We start from the raw sequence: 25430 nt of genomic DNA, 5'->3' as shown, positions 1-25430 counted from the left end.
ACCTTAATCAGGAGATTGTAGTTCCGGCACTTGTTTCTCCTGATCTGTCTCCCAAAGAGCGGTCTTTGGATGTGGTACGGTCTCTCCGTCTCTATGTGAAGAGAACTGCTCCTATTAGGAAATCTGATTCTCTTTTTGCTGTGTTTGGGTTTCACAAACGTGGCTGGCCTGGTCACAAGCAAACTCTGGCCATATGGATTAGAATGGTGAATGCACATGTTTATGTGAAGGCTGGTCTCTCTGCTCCTGATCACATTAAGGCCCATTCTACTCAGTCTGTTGGACCTTCTTGGGCGGCCCAACGTGGTGCGACCCTTGAACAATTGTGCAAGGCGGCTACGTGGTCCTCTGTGAACACGTTCATAAGTTTCTATGCCTTCGATACTGCCGCTTCCCAGGATGCTTCCTTTGGATGCCGGGTTCTTGTGCCCGCTACAATGCGTCCCCTCCCATAAGGAACTGCTTTAGGACATCCCCATTGTCCATTCTTTGTGGAGCCCAGTGTACCCCGCAGCAGAAAACGAGTTTTATGGTAAGAACTTACCTTTGTTAAAACTCTTTCTGCGAGGTACACTGGGCTCCACAAGGCGCCCACCCTGACGCACTTAGCTTCTTTGGGTTGGTATGGCATTAGCCGCTGACACGTCTCCTGTCGTGAGAATGCGGTGTTGTGGCTACTAACCGTTGTCGTCTCTTTTCCTGCTACTGCATTGGACTGGTTAACTAAAAACTGAGATCCTGTGCAGGGAGGCGGGGTGATATAGGAGGCGGCGCTATGCATTCTGGGAACAGTCAAAGCTTTGAGCCTGTTGGTGCCTCGGATCAAGATCCTACTCTACACCCCATTGTCCATTCCTTGTGGAGCCCAGTGTACCTCGCATAAAGAGTTTTAACAAAGGTAAGTTCTTACCATAAAACTTGTTTTATATATATATATAGAGAGAGAGAGAGAGAGAGAGAGAGAGACTTTCAAACAGATGCACACTCCCCAGCAATTCTCAGGTGGTGCTCCCTTAAGTCCGTTCCTTCACAGGTCCAGGATATTTAAACTTTGTAGTCAAAGGGCACTCAAACTTCTTAATAAACTTTCATATATTAATTATTTCCAAAAAAGACACTTTTTTAAAAAACCATATCAAATGGCAATGGTGAAGGAAAAATGCTTATATATCCATACATTTTAAGCCAAAAAAGCAAATGCTTCTCTCCAATCCATAAGATTTTCAACATCAATGCAGCACTTTAGAAATATATGATAGAAAGTCAAAACTTATCCGTTGTCGACCTCGGTCATCTAGTGACCATCAAAGACTCCTGCATCCAAGCACAGATCACCTTCGTTGCCACTGCCATCCACCAAATGAAGTCCGTTGAGTGCCACCTTCCTTAGTGTATATATATATATATATATATATATATATATATATATACTTATTAGAGATGAGCGGGTTCGGTTCTCCGAGAACCGAACCCCACCAAAATCCACGTGGTTTACATGGGTTTGAGGCAGGCTCGGTTGTTCCCACCTGACTCGGAAAACCCGAATGAGGCAAAATGTCATCATCCCGCTATCGGATTCTCGAGAGATTCGGATTCCATATAATGAGCCGCGCGTCGCCGCCATTTTCACTCGTGCATTGTAGAGGGTACAGAGAGGACGTGGCTACGTTCTCTCAGTGTCAAATCTCAGTATCAGTGCTCAGTACCAGTGCTTATTGCTGCTCAGTAATACTAGTAGTGTGTCTCTCTTGTGCTGCATCTTGCTGCTGTAGGGTGCTGTGGTAGTAGTGTCCTGTGACTGTGTATCGTTCATCATCATTCCAGTCACAGTGGTATCTGGGGGGTGACAATTCCAGAGTGCTTTTGTGCTGCTCAGTAATAGTTACTAGTACAGTGTCTCTCTTGTGCTGCATCTTGCTGCTGTAGGGTGCTGTGTTTGTAGTGTCCTGTGACTGTGTATCATTCATCATCATTCCAGTCACAGTGGTATCTGGGGGGTGACAATTTCAGAGTGCTTTTGTGCTGCTCAGTAATACTAGTACAGTGTCTTGTGCTGCATCATGCTGCTCAGAGTCAGTTCTCCGTAGTATCATCAGTGCTCAGTATCATCAGTGCTCAGTATCATCAGTGCTCAGTATCAGTGCTCAGTATCATCTGTGTTCATTATCATCAGTGCTCAGTATCATCAGTGCTCAGTATCAGTGCTCAGTACCATTAGTGCTCAGTATCATCAGTGCTCATTATCATCAGTGCTCATTATCATCAGTGCTCAGTATCAGTTGATAATGTCGATATTACCTTAAAACATAAAGCTATACCTTAAAACACACTTTTACCATGGAGCCGTTGCGGCCGCTGAACTCAGTACACACGCTACGTACTTTTTACGCTATTTGCGTAATGAGTCTCGTACGTACAAACGCCGCGCTGTGGGTACAAAGTACATGCAGTGCGTACGCAGCCAATTAATACACCTTAAAACCTTATACAGTTATTCAATGTAATACACTTTAAACCCTAGCAAGGAAATGAGGACACAACACCGATTTGCAGTTAATCACTGGGCTCCGACACTACAGAGTAATATATCTGAAAGGGGGTTTAACAATACAAATTGTGCACTACAATACAACAGAGTAAATGGCTACAGTCAATGTACATACGTGAGAATATTCGCATGCGCTTCCCAGTCCGGTCCTCCGCTATCAGGTTGAAAGCGTTGAGAGTCTTGTGTCTGGGCAGGCTGCAGCAGGCTTTATTTACACAAGTCTTCCAAAAGCAATACTATGGATACTGTAATCCCTTTGTCCATTGGACACAGGAATGCACTTTTACAGTACAGGAGAGGTCATAGGTTGATTTGAAAAGGTGGGCGATGTCTTTCTTAACTGCTCTTGTGGGTGGTCTCCTCTGGATTCCCCCCGCATACATAATATACAGTAAATACAGTTTATATCTATATTCTATTTCTGCACATAACTATCAGCAGGAACATGCGATCTTCCGCAGACCAACACCGGAATGTTTCCCTTAAAATACCCTACAGCTGGATACCAAACATCACCTTATAACCTTAGTCTGTCCCCTCTTATCCTGCAAAGGTGAATCCCTTTGTTCTGCAACCATTTAAACAGCTATAACTTTCTGATGTGGTGTAAGGAGACTATGTGTACATTGTGCACTATTTGGATGAAATATGTAATGTGTTTTGATAGCTCTCCATGCGTTCACAAACTCCGCCGTAAATACCCATACCACGCGCAGGACTGCGGGAGTGACCATACGCAAATTGCGGATATGTGCACACACGGCGGAACAAGTGCACGCGTGATGTGTGTACTGCAATATTTTTCGACTTTGACAGTCCACCCTTTGGCAGTCATCAATAACTGCCAATATCTAATCACTAAACAGAAAAATATCAATACAGTATCTACAGAAGTTTGGGTAATCGGGAGAGAGGGGTAGGTAGGAATTGCATGACCTAGTGGGATAGTAAAAAGCATGTATGTATGAATCCGTGTCTGAGGGGCATGTATCATCGTGCCGTATATGTTCTAAATAAGCTTCGAGGCATTGCGAAGTATACATTAAATCCTTCTTATCCCGTATTAAGGGTCTGAAAGTGGGCCAACAAACACTACCGAGCTCTTTTCGGCTTCTTGTTCCAACAAATGGGGTGCACATTTAGTTGATGATACATGGAGGGGGAACATATGTGAGTGCTAGTATATGTGGATATCACCTGTCGACTATGTGTGTCATTAACTGAAGGTTGTAGAGATGAAGATAAGACACATATCTAAAATACATTCACATAACATTTTCATAAACATTCTTGGGTATGGTCGATGTCTTTTCCTGATCGGTGTATCTGGGCAGAGGGGGAGACAAAGGAAAAATGGGTGAAAGGAACAGGCCATGGAATTCATTTGCAATCCTTATCATAACACTGTCTCTATGGATGGGTCGTAAATTAAATCTGCTGCTGTAACAGCGCCCCCGCTCCTTAGACTCATCAATTTTGTGCCGTGCTTGCGCCGCGTTAGAATTCGAACACACCTAAATATCAAGCCAATAATTATGACGACTCCCAGGATACAAAGGAGAAACTTTCCTACACTCATGATAACATTTTGAGCCCACTCTCCTAATCCTGAGAACCAATTTCGTGGGTTCAACCATGGGACCCAGCCAGTCAGCTCATTACCCACAGCGGTCAGGGTAAGGTTGTGTCTCCTCCGGAACTCCCACTTCAACTGCAATATATCATCCATCTTTTGATCGATAATCTCTGTGGGGTCGTCAGTGCTGTTTGTAATATACGTGCAGCACTTCACACCATATTGAGTTGCCAAAGTGACACAGTACCCACCCGTCACGGCTGTGATATAATTGAGGACCATCTTGTGCTGAATCAGTTCTGTCTTGTAAGCTTGTAACTCCCTACCCGTATACCTGAAGGTGTCGTCATACATCTCAGTGATATTATCTATACCTATAATTTATAATTCCTCTGGCAGTACGGGTGATGTCTAATGCGAGAAGGAATTGAATCCCGGTGGATTCGTGGATCAAATCAGAGGCTACATGCTCTGTCCTCTCTATGAGGTGTCTCTTGATGATGTGTTCGTAGTGAGTATGAGTATAAGGAGCCTGAGCACTGCGGTGAACATCTTTCATCTTATCATGGGTTATGGTCATGACCTCTGGCAACACTCTTCCAACATAACACAATCCCTCTGAGTTTGGGGCAAGCCACTTATACGCCTTCCTCCCACATGAAATAGGCATCATCGGGGAGAACATATGGGACTAAATATGACATTACCATATTACAAACTTTCCAAGTGAAAAACCCAATCCCTAGTTCTCCCATCTGCTTAGTACAGGTATCAGGCTGGATTATATGCACACCGTACCCTGGTGATACTTCTCCAACCCGCATGGTCTTGCTTCCTTGAGTATGCCTATACCGAAAATACCTCCCACTGTTGGCTATTTGGCGTACAAGTTCAGAGTCTATGGGTATCTTATCAGCTCTGTGCGAAAAGGCCATGGTTTGATTATTCCATGTCACCTCCCAATTTCCTGGTTTTTGGAAATTGGAAATATTGAAGCATAATAAGGATCTATCTACATGATACTGGTGGAGCTTCAAACTAGGGGGCCTAGAAATATTGAATTTCTTGTCCACCGGTCTCCCACCCCGTAATTCGAGTACCTCATCTATTGCTAAAGGGTACGGTACTAATCCTGACTTGCTCTGACCTTGAGGTACTTGTGAACACACCCAGCATTCTGTCTGGTTTAAGACCTTACCCACTAGTGAGTGGTAATCACTCAATGGATGACGGTTCATGTTGATTTTAAGGCTGGACTGACATCTCTGGTGCACCCATTCTCGACTATGTTCTCACAATTCTTACAAATGCAATTTTCCTCTGCCAATAACCCTTCACAGTGCCTCCGAGCTCCCTGACTACCAGATCGCTTTCTGATACTCGCCTTTGCTCGAGTGATGTGTTGCTCTTGAGATTCTACAAATCCATCCTCGCCATCCGAACCCATTCCAGATCCTTTCTCGACCTCTCTGGGACCCTCACCGAAACAGACTGTCCTGGTCAACAACAGGATTAACAGGAAAACCCGGAACGCAGTCTCTTGGGGTAAGTCCATCTTATTAAGGGAAGAGAAAGGAAACAAGAAGGGGGAGAAAGAGAAGGAGAGAAGGAGGGTAGTGGGAGATGGGGAAAATAATAAAAAAAGAAAAACTAGTGCGACAACCGCCTCTGGTCTTGTTGTTCTCCGCGCTCAGGTGCCGTCTCAACAGTACTGCCTCTCAACCTTCCCGGAACAGACACTCCCGTGATACAATGTTCTCTACACTCTGCTCTTTGTCACGGGTTCTCTCCGAGTCAGCGACCTTTCTGTAGGGAACATAAATCTTGCATTTCAATGTGTTTAACTGTTGTGTATTATCAGTTGTGTGAAGTAAACCTTCTGTGGAAAGTGAAAAGAGAGGGGAAATAGTAAAAAGAAAATTTGTCAGATTTGCGCTCACCATCAGGCTGTCACACCATCATGTATATCGGTATCTATGCACAGTCTACCTTCACCAGTATTCCCATTCTCCACCCTTTGTGCATGACCAGGCACACTGATACTGGTGTCCCTATGCTGGTGAGATATACTGGGTTTGGGCAGAACTCTGAAAAGACCGAGTAGGCATGTGACGTTTGAACTGTAATCCTGTCGGTGAACATAAGAGGATGAAGAGGGGGCTTTTGAAAACCAATCACATAGAGTTTAGTAACAGGTAAGCTTGTAAAGGCAAATAAGATTTTTACAAAGTTTGACATCTGGATTGGGCACTACGGGGAATGATTCCCTAATCAGTCTGTTCCCTTTAAAGAAAAATAAATAAATTATATGTGTCATATCTCTACTGGGACTATCCCAGCCATCAATCCAGTGTCCTGTCCATTCTAAGTTCATAGGGAACCCAGTATTTTTGAGATAATTTCCTCTAACTGTGATGGACATGCTTCTAAAACAGTGAAATGCAATATTAGTCTTCGTGGGTTTTTAACATATTTTGTGCTTCCTGGGTGGGAGCACTCTATATGTATACCATCTCTAACAAAACTCCTGTTAAGTTACTTAGAGGTCACTTCTGCTAGAGAGAGAAGCAGAAGTTTAGAGGCCTCCTCCTAATCCAGTAAGTTCTGTCAAAAGGGTAAAGTTGCATTTATTCTGTTCTTCCCATTAACCGAATCTGTGTTTTATATATATGGCTCGTGATTCCTTAATATATGTCCCTTGATCCCGTCTATGTGTTTAATAACGTGGCTTGTTTATTCTGTCTAGGGGTCTATATTGGCTATGTGCTGTACTACTCTTACAATCTCTAGCAAAATGTCCTTTATTTTTACAATTGTAACATACTCTCGGTCTTTTGTTACTACTAGGGTTTTGGGGCTTGGGCTGATGAGACTTTGGTGTAAGAGCCTGCATACTTTCAATCCTCAGCCTCTCCTCTTGCAGTTTCCTATGCCAAGCAATATTCCTATGGTGTTCAATTGCGCACTCTCTAAGGCAAGCTACTGTGACCAGGCAAAGAGGTTTGTACTCTGTCCCTTACTGTCTTATCGAGTCCGTCCATCAGCACAGAGACAGCCACCTCTCTGTAATTTTCATTGTTCCCTGCATCCGATACCCCTATGTATCTATCTATTATTTGCAGGGCCCGATGGAAATATTCAGATGCCATTTCATTTTCCCTCTGCTTTATGGAGAAAATTCTTCTCCACTTAACAGTTGTGGGGAAATACAACTCTAGTTGCCTGTTAATTTGTTCTAAGTTCTCCTGATTGAGTTTGTCAGTCATAAGACTATCCGATTCTAATCTACAATCAGTGATGAATTTTTGGGTGTCAATATTAGGGGGTAGGCACGCTTCCAAGAATGTCCGCCAATGTTGGTTTGTTGGTTCATAAGCATTACCCAGATCTCTGATAAACTTTTGACATCTGGCTAAATGCTTCCGAGGGTCGGGGAATTCTGAAATGATTGACCGCAGCTCATCTCTGGGCCACGGGCAATACATTGCATTATTCCTGGTGAGGATTATTCCCTGACTATCGGTTCCCCCATTGGGAGTTACTATTTCCAAGACAGGGTGTAATCCTACCGTTCCGTTCCTAATCTGTTTACTGTGTGGTGTTGTTGTTTCTGTGCAATGAACTGTCTCATACTTACCGGTGGCTGTGACCTCACCAGTTCTTTCATTGGGGAATACTGTTACTGCACTACCTGGTTGGACAGGCCCCACCTGAGTTTCCTGCAAGATGACTGCTTGGAGGAGAGCTGCGATTTGGTTGAATCCTTCATCTCCCTGTGACCTAAAACTTGGAGAGACTTCAAAACAGGATACATTTTGCAAAAGTTAGGGTTAATACATTGCTCTTTCATATTACTATCATTTACGGATGTATCATTGACTGTAGCCTTCTGTTCCCCTTCGACCTGTGTCGACAATTATGTGTTTGTGTTCTCATTCCCGCTAGGTTTGGAATCTGCTGCATATGTTAATTTCCCTTGCATATCGCCCTCTTGCTGCCATAAATTTAAACAATCTGTATGTCTAATCCTTTGTTTTCTGGATTTTATTAGACACATCCTACTCCTTAAATTCTGCAATACCTCTGGTTCAAAACTGCCTACCTTAGGGAATGGTTCCCTATCTTCCGCAGTCATACGTTCCCATTCATTGCACAAAACTTCTGCGTGTGGTCCATGCTTCTCACACATTATGAACCTCGCTGACCCTTTGGGTCGCGGTATGTCAACCTGAACCCTGGTTGCACGTCCCTTACTTGAGCAACTGGCCCCCATATTTTGCAGGTATTGCCTTCCCAGCTAATCCCACAAAAAAACAAAATACTCAATATAAGGCAACGGTGAAAGTTCTCCGAGTGCTTTCACCCACTCGCCGCCCACGTTGGCCAGTACTACCATACACTGTTGATAGCGAAGGCAATGTACCCAACCTAGGGCCCCTGTGTAACCTCTATTTACTGGAAGTATCTGGGAATAACTTACCCTTTCCAGTAAATATAAGTCATTGGAGATTTCCTGAGAGAGACCAGCGAAAACTCCCTAAACCTTTATTATACACAAATCACGCTTGCGTATGCTATATCTAGCGCTAATGATACCGCGATTTTATGCAAAGCTCGTAAAAGGGTATCACGTTGCATTAAGTATTGCAGCCACGAACGCGCGGTCCAATCGCACAGCGTATAGGTACTTGTTACTTATCCGCCGTACGACCACTGGAATCGATTTTTCAGGCTGCGAAACCTCAGCCGGAGCGTATCAATCAAAACTAAATGGGTATCTTCGCTAACCCCCTGGGCTGCGGTACTCTAAACCTCGCTGACCTCTGGTCTGCGGTACTCTAAACCTCGCTGACCTTCTGGTCTGCGATACTCTGCTACCTTGCTTCTTTGTACTTCAATTTATATTAACATGAGTCAGCTGCCTCACGCCACCGAGTCTCCACTCACTCGGTGTACCACTTCTACGGGATCCCGAATTCCCTGGGTCCACAAAACCTTTATTATGTTTGCTCACTCACGTTCGTTCACTCAAATACACTTTGGTTTTTCTGTACAGAAAATTAACTTTCATTCAGATAAACAGCCTTAGTACCAGAGGTAATACAGTAAAAAAGGTTTTATTTAAACTAAATCTTGGAAACCGATCAATTTGTGCTAAAGTCGCATGGCTACCATCCCACCCCTAAACTAAACAATGCTATTGTGTAATTTGTACTTAGCGGTCGTACCCTTACGCACGTTGCGTAAACACGCGACCGTGTGTATGTCTTTACGTTGCGTACGCAGTCCCGTACTTTGTCCGAGACACCTGTATAAAGACCGTACGTCCACAATAGTACAAATCCCACACTTCTATAAATGTAAGCGATATTACCTATAATCGCTCACTTAACACAACACACAGTTTCTTCTGTATAAACCTTTACAACTAGGCCAGGCTGCGTGTGTGTCTTACACTTACTTCCTTAAATATTTATTTTATTTTTAACTATATAGCACCAAATATCTCCGGTTTTCACATAGTTCTAAAATGAATCTAGCAATAATCAATAATTCAAATTGTATGATTCAGATTGGATAGCCATCTTGCAGAACATACATTGATATAAACACACACATAATTTTAATATTTTATATATGTACCATTCACTGGTCTCCTGAGACTCATTTACCCATTAAGTGCTTCTAATTTGCATATGAATGCTATGTGCTATTGGCTGCATGTAAAGGTTGTTTTTTCACTGCTAGGAAAAAGCAGTTACACAGGTTAATTTGCTTTTCAATGGCTATCTTATAGCAAGCAGAGTTAACTGAATCTTAGAGGTAAAAGAAAAAAAACTTTTTTTATATCTGTGTGAACTTCTTACATCAAGTATTCATCTTACTATTAACTTTTCACTAGGCCCAGCTGAAACTATTTGTAATTGACTATGGCATGGGTTAAATAAATGCATTGGTAACTCATAAATGGTGATTTTTTTTGACCAAGGAGAGCTGATTATTCTGGGCAGTGAAAATCAACCATTTAGAAAAATGACCTTCCCAACATGGCCGCTGCTCCTCCCCCTTCCACATCCATGAGGGTTACATAAAATGGTGGACAGGCCATGTGGTTAGTCCAAAATGGAGGACAGACCATGCGGCTTCCTTTGTCACAAAGAAATCACACACCATGCAAGCCCCTGGAGTTATTTTAGGCCTGAGTTAAAAAAAAAACTATATCAAGGCTATTGCAGCAACTTTTAAATGTACTTTTAACCCTACTTAACAGATAAGCAATCCAATCTGAATCAAACACAATATATTGACTCATTTGAACAAAGTTCCTGTTAAGTTATTCAGGGGCCATTTCTGCTAGGAAAAGAAGTAAAGGTTTAGAATCATAGAGGCCCCCTCTTAACCCCAGCAAGTTTTGTCAAAGGGTAATGTTGCATTTATTTCGTTCTTCCCATTAGCCGAATTTGTGTTTTCTATATGGCTTTTGGATCCTTACTATATGTCCCTTGGTCCCGTCTATGTGTTTAATAATGTGGCTCGTGTTCTTTGTCTAGAGGGTCTATATACGTTATGTGTCCCGTTACTTCTACACTCCCTTGCAAAATGTCCTTCCTTTCTACAAAGATAACATGTTGTTGGCCGTAACTTACCATCAGGGGTCCGGGGATTTAGCTTATGAGGCTTCCCTGTAAGAGCCTGTATACTTACCATCCTCAACCTCTCCTATTTCTGTTCTTTACATTTGGAGATACTCTCGTGATGCTTGATAGCACACTCTCCGAGAGTATCTACTGTGCCTCTGACCTATAACCTTGGAGAGAATTCAAAACGGGATACAACTTGCAGGGTTAACACATTGGTTCTGTCTTTTATGATCATTTACAGATGTACCATTGGTTGTAGCCAATTTCTCCCCTTTGACATGTGTCGGTAATGGTGTGCTCGTACTCCCATTCCTGTCAGGTTTGGAACTGGCTGTGCGAGCCAGTTCCCTTTGCATCTCCCCCTCTCGTTGCCATATTTTTAACAGTCGTTATGTCTGATCCTCTGTTTTCTAGATTTGATCAGACATATTCTAATACCTACATTCTGCAGTACCTCTGGTTCAAAGCTACCCACCCTAGGGAATGATGCCCTATCTTCAGCAGTCATGCGTAACCATTCATCGCAATAAGCTTCCAAGTGTGGACCATATTTCCCACACATTATAAACCAAGCTGACCCTCTTGGCCGTAGCTCTCCTGCCTGAACCCTGGCTGCTGAATGTCTCTCACTTGAGCAACTGGCTCCCATTGTGGGAATACACAATGCAAGCCAGTGCCGTAACTAGGTGTGTGCGAAGGGGGCATTGCACACAGCGCAGTTAGGCTGTGGGCGCACCATCCGCACACACCTATTGCTCCTCATCAGCTGCTCCGCTGCCCGCTGTAGTGTAGTGTAATATTAGTAGTGCTGTGCCCGGCACCTTCCCTGCCGGAGGCAGCGCTGCTAATATACATTACACTACAGCGGGCAACGGCGCAGCGCTGCCTGTGTAAACTCTCTCCCCACGATCAGTCCCCCTCTGACAGTCCGCCCCCCTCCTCCTGCTCTTCTCAGCACTGCATACATCCACTTCCGGGAACGTCTATGAGATGACTCCTCTCATAGACGGCTGCTGCTGCTGCTGCCTTCGATTCTCACACGAGTGAAGTCTCTCTTCTCCCTCCCCTCATCCCTCGTGCAGACTCAATGCTTACCAGGCATGACATGTAGGTGCTGCACATACATTAATCGAATGTGTTTATATATAGATATATATCTAGATATATATACACAGAGATATATATACAAAGGTCAGAAACATGACTGAAACGTCGATCTAATTTACCTACTACTGATGGCTTTAATAAATCTTATGTCTGCTTGAAGACTGGTGAGTGCTCCCCTTATTTGGAAATTGTATTGGAGTTGGATGTTTTCCCCTCATTGGATGTCACCCCAGCACTTTATATATACTCTAACGTGAGTGTGGACCCTCTGCTTGTATATATATATATATATATATATATATATATATATATATATAGATAGATAGTTCTATATATATATATATATATATATCTAGAGATAGATAGATCTATATATATCTATCTATATATATATATATATATATATATAGATATATCTATATATAGATATATATCTATATATCTTTAGATATATATATATATATATATATAGATAGATATATATCTATATATCTTTATATATATATATGTATAGATATATATATATATATATATAGATATATAGATATGGAGTAATACTGTCTGTGACTCGGATGCTGCCGTGCTGTGTAATGTGGCCGATGGACGCTACCATGCTGTGTAATGTGGCCGACGGACGCTACCATGCTGTGTAATGTGGACGAAGGACGCTACCGTGCTGTGTAATGTGGCCGATGGACGCTACCGCGCTGTGTAATGTGGACGATGGACGCTACCGTGCTGTGTAAAGTGGACGACGGACGCTACAGTGCTGTGTAATGTGGATGACGGATGCTACCGTGCTGTGTAATGTGACTGACAGACGTTACAGCGCTGTGTAATTTGATTGACCGAAGCTATCGCACTATGTATTGTGACTAATGGATGCCACCACTCTGCGTAACGTGACTAATGAACGCTACTGTGTAGTGTAATTTGACTAATGGGCTCTACCGTGCAGAGTGATGTGAGTAACAGACGATACTGTGCAGTGTATTGTGAGTAACGGGCACTACCATGCGGAGTTATGTGACTAATGGATGCTCCATGAAGCCACACCCCTATTTTTTGATGCCCATAACTAGCGGCGTGTGGTTGATGGGGCGGGGGGGGGGAGGTAAAATTAATTTCAAAACATGGCGGGGGGGGGGGGGGCGCTGATGCTGTTTCTTGCACACAGCGCTAAAATGTCTAGTTACGGCACTGATGCAAGCAGATGGTGAAAGTTCTCCTAGCGCTCTTCACCCACTCTCGCCCACGCTGGCCAGTACAACGATACACTGTCGATAGTGGATCGCGATGTACCCAACTTAGGACTCCTATCAGACCTTACAGCACCGCAATTTCTTTTGGTGGAGGTTCTGTTGGAATATTTTCCTGAGAGAGGCAGTGAAAAATTCCTTTTCAGTATCTTTCCACTGGAATTTTTGTAGGGTGAAAAATAGAAAACTTCAATAACTACTGCTCACCCTTTCCAATGGACATCCACCAGGGAGATTTCCTGACGTAATCAGCAAAACCCCCTTTTTTTTACGCAATCACGTGTGCGTATGCTTTCCAAGGTGCATATGACACAATAGTATCACGTTGTGCTGTGTAGAACACACGGACATGCGGTTCAATCGCACGGCCTATAGATACTTGTTATCTATATGCCGTACGATTGCGGGAGTCGAATTCACAAGCTGCACTCCTCAGCCGGAGCGTAACAAAAAACCTTTACTTCAGTTCACAAATCTGTCACAATTCAGAATTCCCTATCACGCTCCTGTGCAAGTCTCCTCACGACTTGCATATTTCTCTATTTATGTATTCACGTAAGGTAGCGAACCTTACGCCGCCGGGCCTCTACTAACCCAGTGTTTCCACAACAATCCGATTTTTCCACGGGGTTCAATACTTCCACTCCTACTTTCACTCACTCAAATACACAGTGTTTTTCTTTTCTGTACAGAAAATATCACTACCTTTGATTGGTTACTTTACCCCAGAGGTAGTACAGTTTAAACAAAATATATTAATCTGCTTTTGAAATCGGATAGTTATGTGCTATTGTATTAAATTTAATCCCACCTTAAATTGAACAGCTGTCGTGTGGTTATATCTTGCGCCCGCAACTCTATGCAACCTTGTAAATCACGCGACCGTGCGTGTCTCTATGCCATGTGCGCGTGTCTGTACGCTGTTCTCATGTTCCGTACCATGGGGGTAATTCCAAGTTGATCGCTGCAGGATTTTTGTTAGCAGTTGGGCAAAACCATGTGCACTGCAGGGGAGGCAGATATAACATGTGCAGAGAGAGTTAGATTTGGGTGTGGTGTGTTCAATCTGCAATCTAAATTGCAGTGTAAAAATAAAGCAGCCAGTATTTACCCTGCACAGAAACAAAATAACCCACCCAAATCTAACTCTTTCTGCACATGTTATATCTGCCTCCCCTGCAGTGCACATGGTTTTGCCCAACTGCTAACAAAAATCCTGCTGTGATCAACTTGGAATTACCCCCATGTGTACTAACATGCGTAAGCAATTTAATAAACCACACTATCTCAATAAAAGTGAGCAATAAAACTACTATCGCTCACTAACACAACACACAATTTTTTTCCATATAAACCTAAATGACTAAGCCGGAACTGCGTTTTGTGTTTTATAATTACACCCTTAACACACTTTCAAATATCTATATAGCAAACAAATGTATCCGATTTCACACAGATCTATAATGACTGTAAACCTATGGCAACAATATGAGAGAGTATGCAAAGTATCTATACGCTTTGTGTACGCTTTTTGCACCAAAAAATGTACACACAGATTTTAAACAGCTTTTTTCCTGTGTCCTTCGGGTTACATCAGCACCTCTCTAGACTAGACAGAACAGACGTGATATAACAGCACAGACTGGTTTTAGCACAATGCAAGGTTATTTAACATGCGTCTCCATCCTTGGCTGATAGATCAAAGTCTGGTATGGCCTGTAAGTCTGAGAGTGTGAGAACACTGTAAGCACGGTGTAGCTACACGTGAGGTGGAGTACACTTTATAACCCCTAGTAGGAAAGGAAGACCACACCAATTGTATTTAAAATGTTGGGATCCGACCCAACAACAGTTATTTACTAAAAGGGGGTTACAACAATAATACAATTACATAAGATATACAGGCTACAATCAATGGATACATACGTTTGTTCGCAAGTGCCACCCAGTTCTTGTCCTCAGTCTATCTGGATAGATGACCTTCAGAGAATGTGACTGACCAGCCAGGAGGCTTGGCTTTCATACAATATTCCAAAGCATGAAACAATAGAAACTGTATGCTCTTCTTCCATTGGTTCGGGGGTGGGGCATATCCTGTGCACTGGGGATCATTGGTCAGCTCAAGCGTTGGGTGATGGCTAAGTCTTGAGATGTGATTAGTATTGTTTACATCTGAGTTCCCACCCCAAGACCAGTTAAACCCACCACATTAATCATGCAAAAATCCGGTATTACTAATAACTTATTGCTGCAATGTGCGACAATGTCCTCATGCCCACCGGATTACTGCTTATGTGACCCTGAACAATATGATCCCACACATGATATGTTTATCAGTTTCCATCCTTGATATATATATATATATATATACACATATATATATATATATATATACACACATACATATATATATATATATATACACATACACACACACATACATACATATATATATATATATATATATATATATATACATTCCTGCTATTACAATTTGTTATGAAATATACTTACATTATCATGGGTTGGATGAGTTTAGACAGTGTATGAGAATATTATTGTTATATAGTATATCATACATTAAATGTCTGGTCTGTAATTTGTCTGCTATTTAGTGATTTTGCAAGTTATTGTACAAGCAAGGCTTGTGTTTTGTGTAGGATATTGTCTTCTTGTTTGTCCTGGCTTCTAGTTAAACAATGACAGTCCAGTATCTGTTGTCTCAATGTACACTTTAAAACAATGGGGGCAACCAAAGGTATTTACCTTCTTCATAGTTCAGGGTCCATGTTCCATGATTACAAAACTTTGTGTAAACAAGACAGTCTGATACATTCAAGGCACTGTTGGTGATTGAGTTTCTGGAAGAATTACCTTTCTATGCGTATGAGTGGTTTGATTAATTTGTGTGTGCACAGTAACTTGCTATTGAAGAATGTACAGACTGTGTGTGAGTTATGCACTATATGGATAAAATATTGAATATGGCTTTTGTGGCTTTACTATGCAAATGCATATGTTACCGTATTTACTCATACCACGTGCTAACACGCAAGACCGCGTGAGCGATTATATATAGCTTGCGAGTATGCACATGCACGGCAGAATAAGCACCCGCACGGAGGCCATCTGTGTGGTGTTTGTACGTGATAAGTGTGCCTATAATATTTTTGACTTTGACACAGGACATGCACACTTTAACAAACCCATCATTTCAGCGACAGGGTCTGCCACACGACTGTGGCTGAAATGACTGGTTGGTTTGGGCCCCCACCAAAAAAGAAGCAATCAATCTCTCCTTGCACAAACTGGCTCTACAGAGGCAAGATGTCCACCTCATCCTCATCCTCCAATTCCTCACCCCTTTCACTGTGTACATCCCCCTCCTCACAGAGTATTAATTCGTACCCACTGGAATCCACCATCACAGGTACCTGTGTACTTTCTAGAAGCAATTGCTGGTAAATGTCTCCACGGAGGAATTTATAATTCATTTTGATGAACATAATCTTCTACACATTTTCTGGAAGTAACCTCCTACGCCGATCGCTGACAAGGTGACTGGCTGCACTAAACACTCTTTCGGAATACAAAGTGGAGGAGGGGCAATTTAGGTAAAATAAAGCCAGATTGTGCAAGGGCCTCCAAATTGCCTCTTTTTCCTGCCAGTATACATACGGACTGTCTGACATGCCTACAGTGATGCTGTCACTCAAATAATCCTCCACCATTCTTTCAAGGGTGACAGAATCATATGCAGTGACAGTAGACGACATGTCAGTAATCATTGGCAAGTCCTTCAGTCCGGACCAGATGTCAGCACTTGCTCCTGACTGCCCTGCATCACCGCCAGCGGGTGGTTTTGAAAATGTTATCCTTTTCCTGGCAGCTTCAGTGGCGGTAGAAAAAGAAGGAGGAGCTGTTGGCGGGTCACGTTCCGCTTGACTTGACAATTGTCTCACCAGCAGGTCTTTGAACATCTGTAGACTTGTGTCTGCCAGAAAGAGAGATACAACATAGGCTTAAAACCTAGGATCGAGCACGGTGGCCAAAATGTAGTGCTCTGATTTCAACAGATTGACCACCCGTGAATCCTGGTTAAGCGAATGAAGGGCTCCATCCACAAGTCCCACATGCCTAGCGGAATCGCTCCGTTTTAGCTCCTCCTTCAATCTCTCCAGCTGCTTCTGCAAAAGCCTGATGAGGGGAATGACCTGACTTAGGCTGACAGTGTCTGAACTGACTTCACGTGTGGCAAGTTCAAGGGGTTGGAAAACCTTGCACAACATGGAAATCATTCTCCACAGTGCTTGAGTCAGGTGCATTCCCCCTCCTTTGCCTATATCGTAGGCAGATGTATAGGCTTGAATAGCCTTTTGCTGCTCCTCCATCCTCTGAAGCATATAGAGGGTTGAATTCCACCTCGTTACCACATCTTGCTTCAGATGATGGCAGGGCATGTTCAGGAGTGTTTGCTGGTGCTCCAGTCTTCGGCATGCGGTGGCTGAATGGCGAAAGTGGGCCGCAATTTTTCGGGCCACCGACAGCATCTCCTGCACGCCCCTGTCGATTTTCAAAAAATTCTGCACCACCAAATTAATTGTATGTGCAAAACATACTGCTGGAATTTGCCTACATGTAATGCATTCACAATATTGGTGGCGTTGTCTGATATCACAAATCCCCAGGAGAGTCCAATTGGGGTAAGCCAATCTGCGATGATGTTCCTCAGTTTCCGTAAGAGGTTGTCAGCTGTGTGCCCCTTATGGGAAGTGGTGATACAAAGCACAGAGCCGGCCCTAACCAATATGATGCCCTAGGCAAGATTTTGTCTGGTGCCCCCTAGCACCACCGCTGGTTCCACCTCTGACCTTGTACCTCTTTCCCAGCACCATCACATCTCACCCATAGCAGTCCTTATTTTGATGTTTGTATCCCCTATATTTTAAATAGGAACAGTTTGCACATTTGGCGCACAGCCCAAAAAGGGGTGTGTTTTTGCTGGCAAGGGGCATGGCCACACAATAGTAAGCCCAATTCCAATTGCGCCACACAGTACTGCAACTTAATTCACATTTGATCATGTGATAGTGTTCATAATTCATATTACATCCCACAGTAGTATCACTTTACCTTATAAACGTTACTACTCACAGTAGAGCCCCTTATTCACATTACATCACACCCTATTGCTCTTTATTCACATTAGACGACACAGTAGTGCCCTTTCTATATGCAATGCCACATAGTAGAGCACCTTATACAGATAATGCCACACATTAGTAATGCATGTATACACATAATTCCACACAGTAATGCCCCTTACACATATGAGACACATTATTAATGTCCTTATAAACATAATGTGCCTTACACATTATGACAACCTTTATTAATGCCCTTTTACACATAATGTCCCTTACACATAAGCCGCACATTATTAATGCCCTTATACACATAATGACACACATAGTGCCCCCTGCACATTTGCTGCACATTTTCAGTGCCCCTATACACATAATGACACACATACAGTAGTACCCTTTTACACATTATTAATGCCTTTATACACATAATGACACGCATAGTGCCCCTTACACATATGTTGCACATTATTAATGCATTTTTATGTGACACACATAATGCTACTTACACATATTCCAAACACTACTGCACAACCAACCCACTCACATGCACACTGCAATCACACTGCCACTAACACTGTGACCTCTGCCTCTGCTTGGATACAGATGTGTCCTCATAAATATTGCCTCAATGCTAACATCTGGCACCTTTTTTTAATGAAAATGCATTTTATTTGCATTGCTATGTGGCTAGGATGCACAAGCAGCTTCTACTGATTAAAATGATATGCAGCATGCCTATATACTGTGTGAGACTGTGGTTGTTCTGCATATGAAATGCTACACACAGAATATAGGCATGCCGCATATCATTTTAATTAGCAGAAGCTGCTGATGCCCCTAGGCATATCAAATGCCCTAGGCAATTGCCTAGTTTGCCTATGCCTATGACCGGCTCTGACAAAGCGTAGCCTGCCTAGGAACGAGTTGGCGTTTGTGAGATGCTGCTACTGGTGCCGCCGCTGTTGTTGCTGCGGGAGGCAAAACATCTACCCAGTGGGCTGTCACAGTCATATAGTCCTTAGTCTGCCCTCTTCCACTTGTCCACATGTCCGTGGCTAAGTGGACAGTGGGTACAACTGCATTTTTTAGGACACTCAGGACACTTTTTCTGACGTCTGTGTACATTCTCGGTATTGCCTGCCTAGAGAAGTGGAACTTAGAAGGGATTTTGTACCGGGGACACACTACCTCAAGCAATTCTCTAAGTCCCTGTGAACTAACGGTGGATACCAGATGCACGTCTAACACCAACATAGTTGCCAAGGCCTCAGTTATCCGCTTTGCAACAGGATGACTGCTGTGATATTTCATCTTCCTCGCAAAGGACTATTGGACAGTCAATTGCTTATTGGAAGTAGTACAAGTGGTCTTCTGACTTCCCCTCTGGGATGACGATCGACTCCCAGCAGCAACAACAGCAGCACCAGCAGCAACAGCAGCAGTAGGCGTTCCACTCAAGGATCCATTGGAGGAATCCCAGTTAGGAGAGGACTCGTCAGACTTGCCAGTGACATGGCCTGCAGGACTATTGGTGTTCCTGTCTAAGGAGGAAATTGACATTGAGGGAGTTTGTGGTGTGGTTTGCAGGAGCTTGGTTACAAGAGGAAGGGATTTAGTTGTCAGTGGACTGCTTCCGCTGTCACCCAAAGTTTTTGAACTTGTCAATGACTTCTGATGAATGCACTCCAGGTAACGTATAAGGGAGGATGTTCCTAGGTGGTTAACGTCCTTACCCCTACTTATTACAGCTTGACAAAGGCAACACACGGCTTAACACCTGTTGTCCGCATTTCTGTTAAAATAATTCCACACCGAAGAGGTGATTTTTTTGTAATTTGACCAGGCATGTCAATGGCCATATTCGTCCCACGGACAACAGGTGTCTCCCCGGGTGCCTGACTTAAACAAACCACCCACCTCACCATCAGAATCCTCCTTGTCAATTTCCTCCTCAGTGCCAGCAACACCCATATCCTCATCCTGGTGTACTTCAACAGTGACATCTTCAATTTGACTATCAGGAACTGGACTGTGGGTGCTCCTTCCAGCACTTGCAGGGGGCATGCAAATGGTGGAAGGCGCCACCTCTTCCCGTCCAGTGTTGGGAAGGTCAGGCATCGCAACCGACACAATTGGACTCTCCTTGGGGATTTGTGATTTAGAAGAACGTACAGTTCTTTGCTGTGCTTTTGCCAGCTTAAGTCTTTTCATTTTTCTAGCGGGAGGATGAGTGCTTCCATCCTCATGTGAAGCTGAACCACTAGCCATGAACATAGGCCAGGGCCTCAGCCGTTCCTTGCCACTCCGTGTCGTAAATGGCATATTGGCAAGTTTACGCTTCTCATCAGACGCTTTTAATTTTGATTTTTGGGCCATTTTACTGAACTTTTGTTATTTGGATTTTACATGCTCTCTACTATGACATTGGGCATCGGCCTTGGCAGACGATGTTGATGGCATTTCATCGTCTCGGCCATGAATAGTGGCAGCATATTCAGCATGAGGTGGAAGTGGATCTTGATCTTTCCCTATTTTACCCTCCTCATTTTTGTTCTCCATTTTTTAATGTGTGGAATTATATGCCAGTAATATATCAATAGCAATGGCCTACTGTACTGTACTATATATGTATACTGTTGGTCACCAAAATTCTGCACTGTAATACTAGAAGCTATAGAAAAGTATATATATTATTGTATATATCAGTACAGAGCAGTGTAACTGTGACACGTGTCCTGATAAGCAGTATAGAAGCTATAGAAAATAAGAAAAGTTTATATATATTATAGTATATATCAGTACAGAGCAGTGTAACTGTGACCCATGTGTCCTGACAAGCAGTATAGAAGCTATAGAAAAGTATATATATTATTGTATATATCAGTATAGAGCAGTGAAACTGTGACCATGTGTCCTGACAAGCAGTATAGAGGCTATAGAAAAGTATATATATTATTGTATATATCAGTACAGAGCGGTGTATCTGTGACCATGTATCCTGACAAGCAGTGTAGAAGCTATAAAAAAGTATATATATTACTGTATATATCAGTACAGAGCAGTGTAACTGTGACACATGTGTCCTGACAAGCAGTATAGAAGCTATAGAAAAGTATATATATTATTGTATATATCAGTACAGAGCGGTGTAACTGTGACCATGTGTCCTGACAAGCAGTATAGAAGCTATAGAAAAGTATATATATTACTGTATATATATAAGTACAGAGAGGTGTAACTGTGACACATGTGTCCTGACAAGCAGTATAGAAGCTATAGAAAAGTATATATATTACTGTATATCAGTAGTAGTACAGAGCGGTGTAACTGTGACCATGTGTCCTGACAAGCAGTATAGAGGCTATAGAAAAGTATATATATTATTGTATATATCGGTTCAGAGCGGTGTATCTGTGACCACGTGTCCTGACAAGCAGTATAGAAGCTATAGAAAAGTATATATTATTATATACTGGTAGTCCCCAGTCCCCACAATGCAGCACACTGATCAGATATTTGCAGCACACTGAGCACAGATATGGAGCGTTTTCAGGCAGAGAACGTAGATATTTTCAGCACACTGAGCACAGATTATTTGCAGCACACTGATCACAGATATTTTCAGCACACTGAGCACAGATTACAGAGCTTTTCAGGGAGAGAACGCAGCCACGTCCTCTCCGTTCAATCTCCAAAGCACGAGTGCAAATGGCGGCGACGCGCGGCTCCTTATATAGAATACGAATCTCGCGAGAATCCGACAGCGGGATGATGACTTTCGGACGTGTTCTGGTTAACCGAGCAAGGCGGGAGGATCCGAGGCTGCCTCGGAACTGTGTAAAATAGGTGAAGTTCGGAGAGGTTCGGATCTCGAGGAACCGAACCCGCTCATCTCTAATAAATAAATATATATATATATATATATATATAAATTTATATATATATATATATATATATATATATATATCACTCATGTATAGGCGGCACCCGGTAAGAAACACTCTCATAAGCGCAGGTAAATGTTCAGCGTTTCGAAGCTTTTAATACCGCTTCTTCGTCAGGATACGAACATAGAAATACACAACATACCTTATAAAGACCATCTCACCCCCCACGTGTGTCAGCCGCGGCGCGCAAATGTGATATGTGCAAAAGCGTACCTGGAGTCTCGCGTCTGTCCGGTTGTGGCCCATCCGGTCGTCCAGTTCCTGCTGGTGCGAAGTCTACCGGGATCTGCGTAGAACACCTGTATAGGACCTGGGCAGAAGGACGGAGATACCCCGATACAGACAACAACCCCAGGGTATGAAAGGACTACTACGGTAGGATATGGTAACAAAGATTTATTGTAACAGTGGGTACCCGTTCAAGTACATGGGCGGCAGAGTAGTAAACCTAGTACATTTCAAAAGGTCACATTACTATGTGTCACACATCAATTGCATAGTAAGCCTAGACATAGAACACCATCAACGTAAGCACCCTTCAGCACATCAATGTACAAATGAATTCAGTGTTATTCAAACAACATACTAGTAAGCCATTAGGTGGCGCTGTGGATCCAGAAAAAGGGGTCCCGGCCCCTATACACAATCCGGAGGAGTCTGGGTATGGGCGAGTATCAATCACAGAAAGTCCTCATTAGCTCGTTACTAAGTAAATTCTAGGTATAATAGGCCGTGGAGAGGACGCTGAATTGGAAGTCTATTGGACCGTTACAAGTGTCATCTCAGAGGGCTTATCAAAGCGCTTTCCTTGGGCATACAGCAGCAGCTCGGATTGCCTAACAGGGGTTTCAGTCCCTCCCAGTGACTATGGTAAGGCTGGGGCTCTGGGGTCATATAAGGGTGGTAGTGACCACAACAACAGGGGAGGCAGGTTGGTGACGCTGTTCCTTTGGGTCCAGTATATGTCCTGGACTAAGGTAGCTGTGGCAGTGTCAGTATAACTGGCAGTGGGGCTTGAGGCACTGTGTGAGTGTAAACTGGTCCTGGAGCGGTAAAAGGTGGGGTGGTCTTGCTTGGTATCCCATGAACTACAGGGGGCACAACACTAGGAAGCAGGTACCTGGTTGCAGCTCCCTCCTGTCGTGTCGGCCCAGCTACCGGCTGCATCCGCAGCGTGGCTCTCCCCCTCTGTGGCACCGCACGCCACTCTCGGCCAGCAGCGTTGACTCCGGCGGCAGGGGCAGTATGTTCCCGGCGGCCAGTGGCAGCATCTCCCTCTCTCTCTCCGCCCAGCAGCCGGGCGTGACGTCACTCTCCGGCGCCCTCTCTTGTGCGGCTCTCTCCCGGCGACTGGCGGTAGTGGTCACGCTGGTCTCCGTCTCCCGCTCGCGGCTGCTTCCCTCTTCTCTCCTCACTCTGCGCGCCAACTGCTCCTCCTCTCTCCCGCTCTGCGGTGGCCAATCCCTGAATCCCGTTTGGCAGGATCCATCTTCTCTGGCACTGGGTCCTAATGCCCTCCGTACCATGTTCTTGCCGGCCGCGGTTGCCTAGCAACCAGACGGTCCCTAGCTGCAGGGTTGTAAGCAGGGGGCAGGGGCACAAATACTGGGGCATCACATATGCCCCCTCTGGAAGATTGCGTGTCCTCACGCATTGGGCAACGTGCCAAAGAGTCTTTTCCACAGTCTTTCACATTATAAACGGTCATAAATTAGGTAAACATAACCAAGTTGGGTACCAACATACCTATACATTTCTGAACAAAGTATTTACAGCTCGAGTGTTAGCTTATTCCCTGTACCTAGAGGGCGGGACGCCCTTTGTGCTACGTCCCGACCTTCTAATTTCAACCGTGGAGGCTCTGTTCTCACTATGGGTAGTGACTGGATTGGGTCGACTCTGACCCTCTAAGGGCCCATTAACCACAGGGTCTAGGGTGTCATGAGGTGCTGAGCTCGATGCGGGTGGACCGCACATAAAGAGTAAGAGCTCCATTGGGTCAAGTAAGGGTATGCCGCCCAGGGATCCCCGCCCTTTTGCCGTAGGTGAGTTTGCCGTTTCTGGAGATACTTCGGAGGTGTAAGGCTTGAGTTGCTCTCTGGACACAACACTGACGGGCCCATCTTGACCTCGGCGGATCTCATAGGTGTACTTTTCTCCCTTCGGGACGCTGACGATGACATAGGGTGCATTTTCCCACATCGTGTCCAACTTACTGGTGCGGTGATTCCATCTCCTCCAAACAAGGTCACCCACGTATAGAGGAGTAGGACGGATGGTTGCATTGTAATTCTTCTCTTGGCGGTGTCGGACGGCTCCCATCTGCATCTCCACCAGCTCTCTGGCCGCTTCAATTCTCCGCTGATGCTCCTGGACCCAGTAGGTTTGTGGAGTGGCCGGAGACGTTAGCGCGGGGGCAAGCTCGAGGTCTTGAGGCAGTTTACCTTGTCGACAAAACATAAGGTAGTATGGTGTGAAACCGGTGGAGGGATGTTCCGCATTATTGTAGAGGTAGACGAGTTTGGGCAACAAGGTCGGCCAACGGGCACGGTCTCCAGCTGGCAGGCTTCTGAGCATCCCAATGAGAGTCTGGTTAACTCTCTCGCACAAACCATTCCCCTGTGGGTGGTATGCTGTCATTCTCGCTTTCTGGCAGCCATAGTAGGAGCACAGTTCATAGAATAGCTGTGACTTAAAGGCAGGCCTTTGGTCAGTTAGTATACACTCGGGGTACCCGTAGGGCCTGGCGAAGTGTTTCAGGAATAGTTCGGCCATAGTCTTAGCAGTCAAGTCTTTTGCAGGGACCGCCACTAAGAGCTTGCTATAGTGGTCGATCATGGTTAAGGCATAGTTGTGTCCGTTGGTGCTAGGCTCTAGTTTTACGTGGTCGAGAGCGACAATTTGCAGTGAATGGTGACTCTTGATGGGGTGCAAATGGTCCTTCTGATGTGCATCTGGGTGCCTCTTCAGGTTACAGGGGATACAGTCCCGGCACCATTGCTCTACGTCATCATGCAGACCTATCCAGAAGTACAGTGTACGCAAGACGGCTTCCGTTTTCTGTGTACCAAAATGCCCTGACTTGTCGTGGTAGGCAGTAAGTAGGAAGTTTGCTTGTTTCCTGGGAACAACCACTTGGTCCACTGTCTGGTGAGTACCGGGGTCAATACTGGTACGTACTAGGATGCCTTGTTTCAGGTGAAGT

The sequence above is a fragment of the Pseudophryne corroboree genome, chromosome 8 (assembly GCF_028390025.1).
Source record: "Pseudophryne corroboree isolate aPseCor3 chromosome 8, aPseCor3.hap2, whole genome shotgun sequence".
NCBI classification, from domain to species: Eukaryota; Metazoa; Chordata; class Amphibia; order Anura; family Myobatrachidae; genus Pseudophryne; species Pseudophryne corroboree.
Note: the sequence above shows the minus strand (reverse complement) of the source record.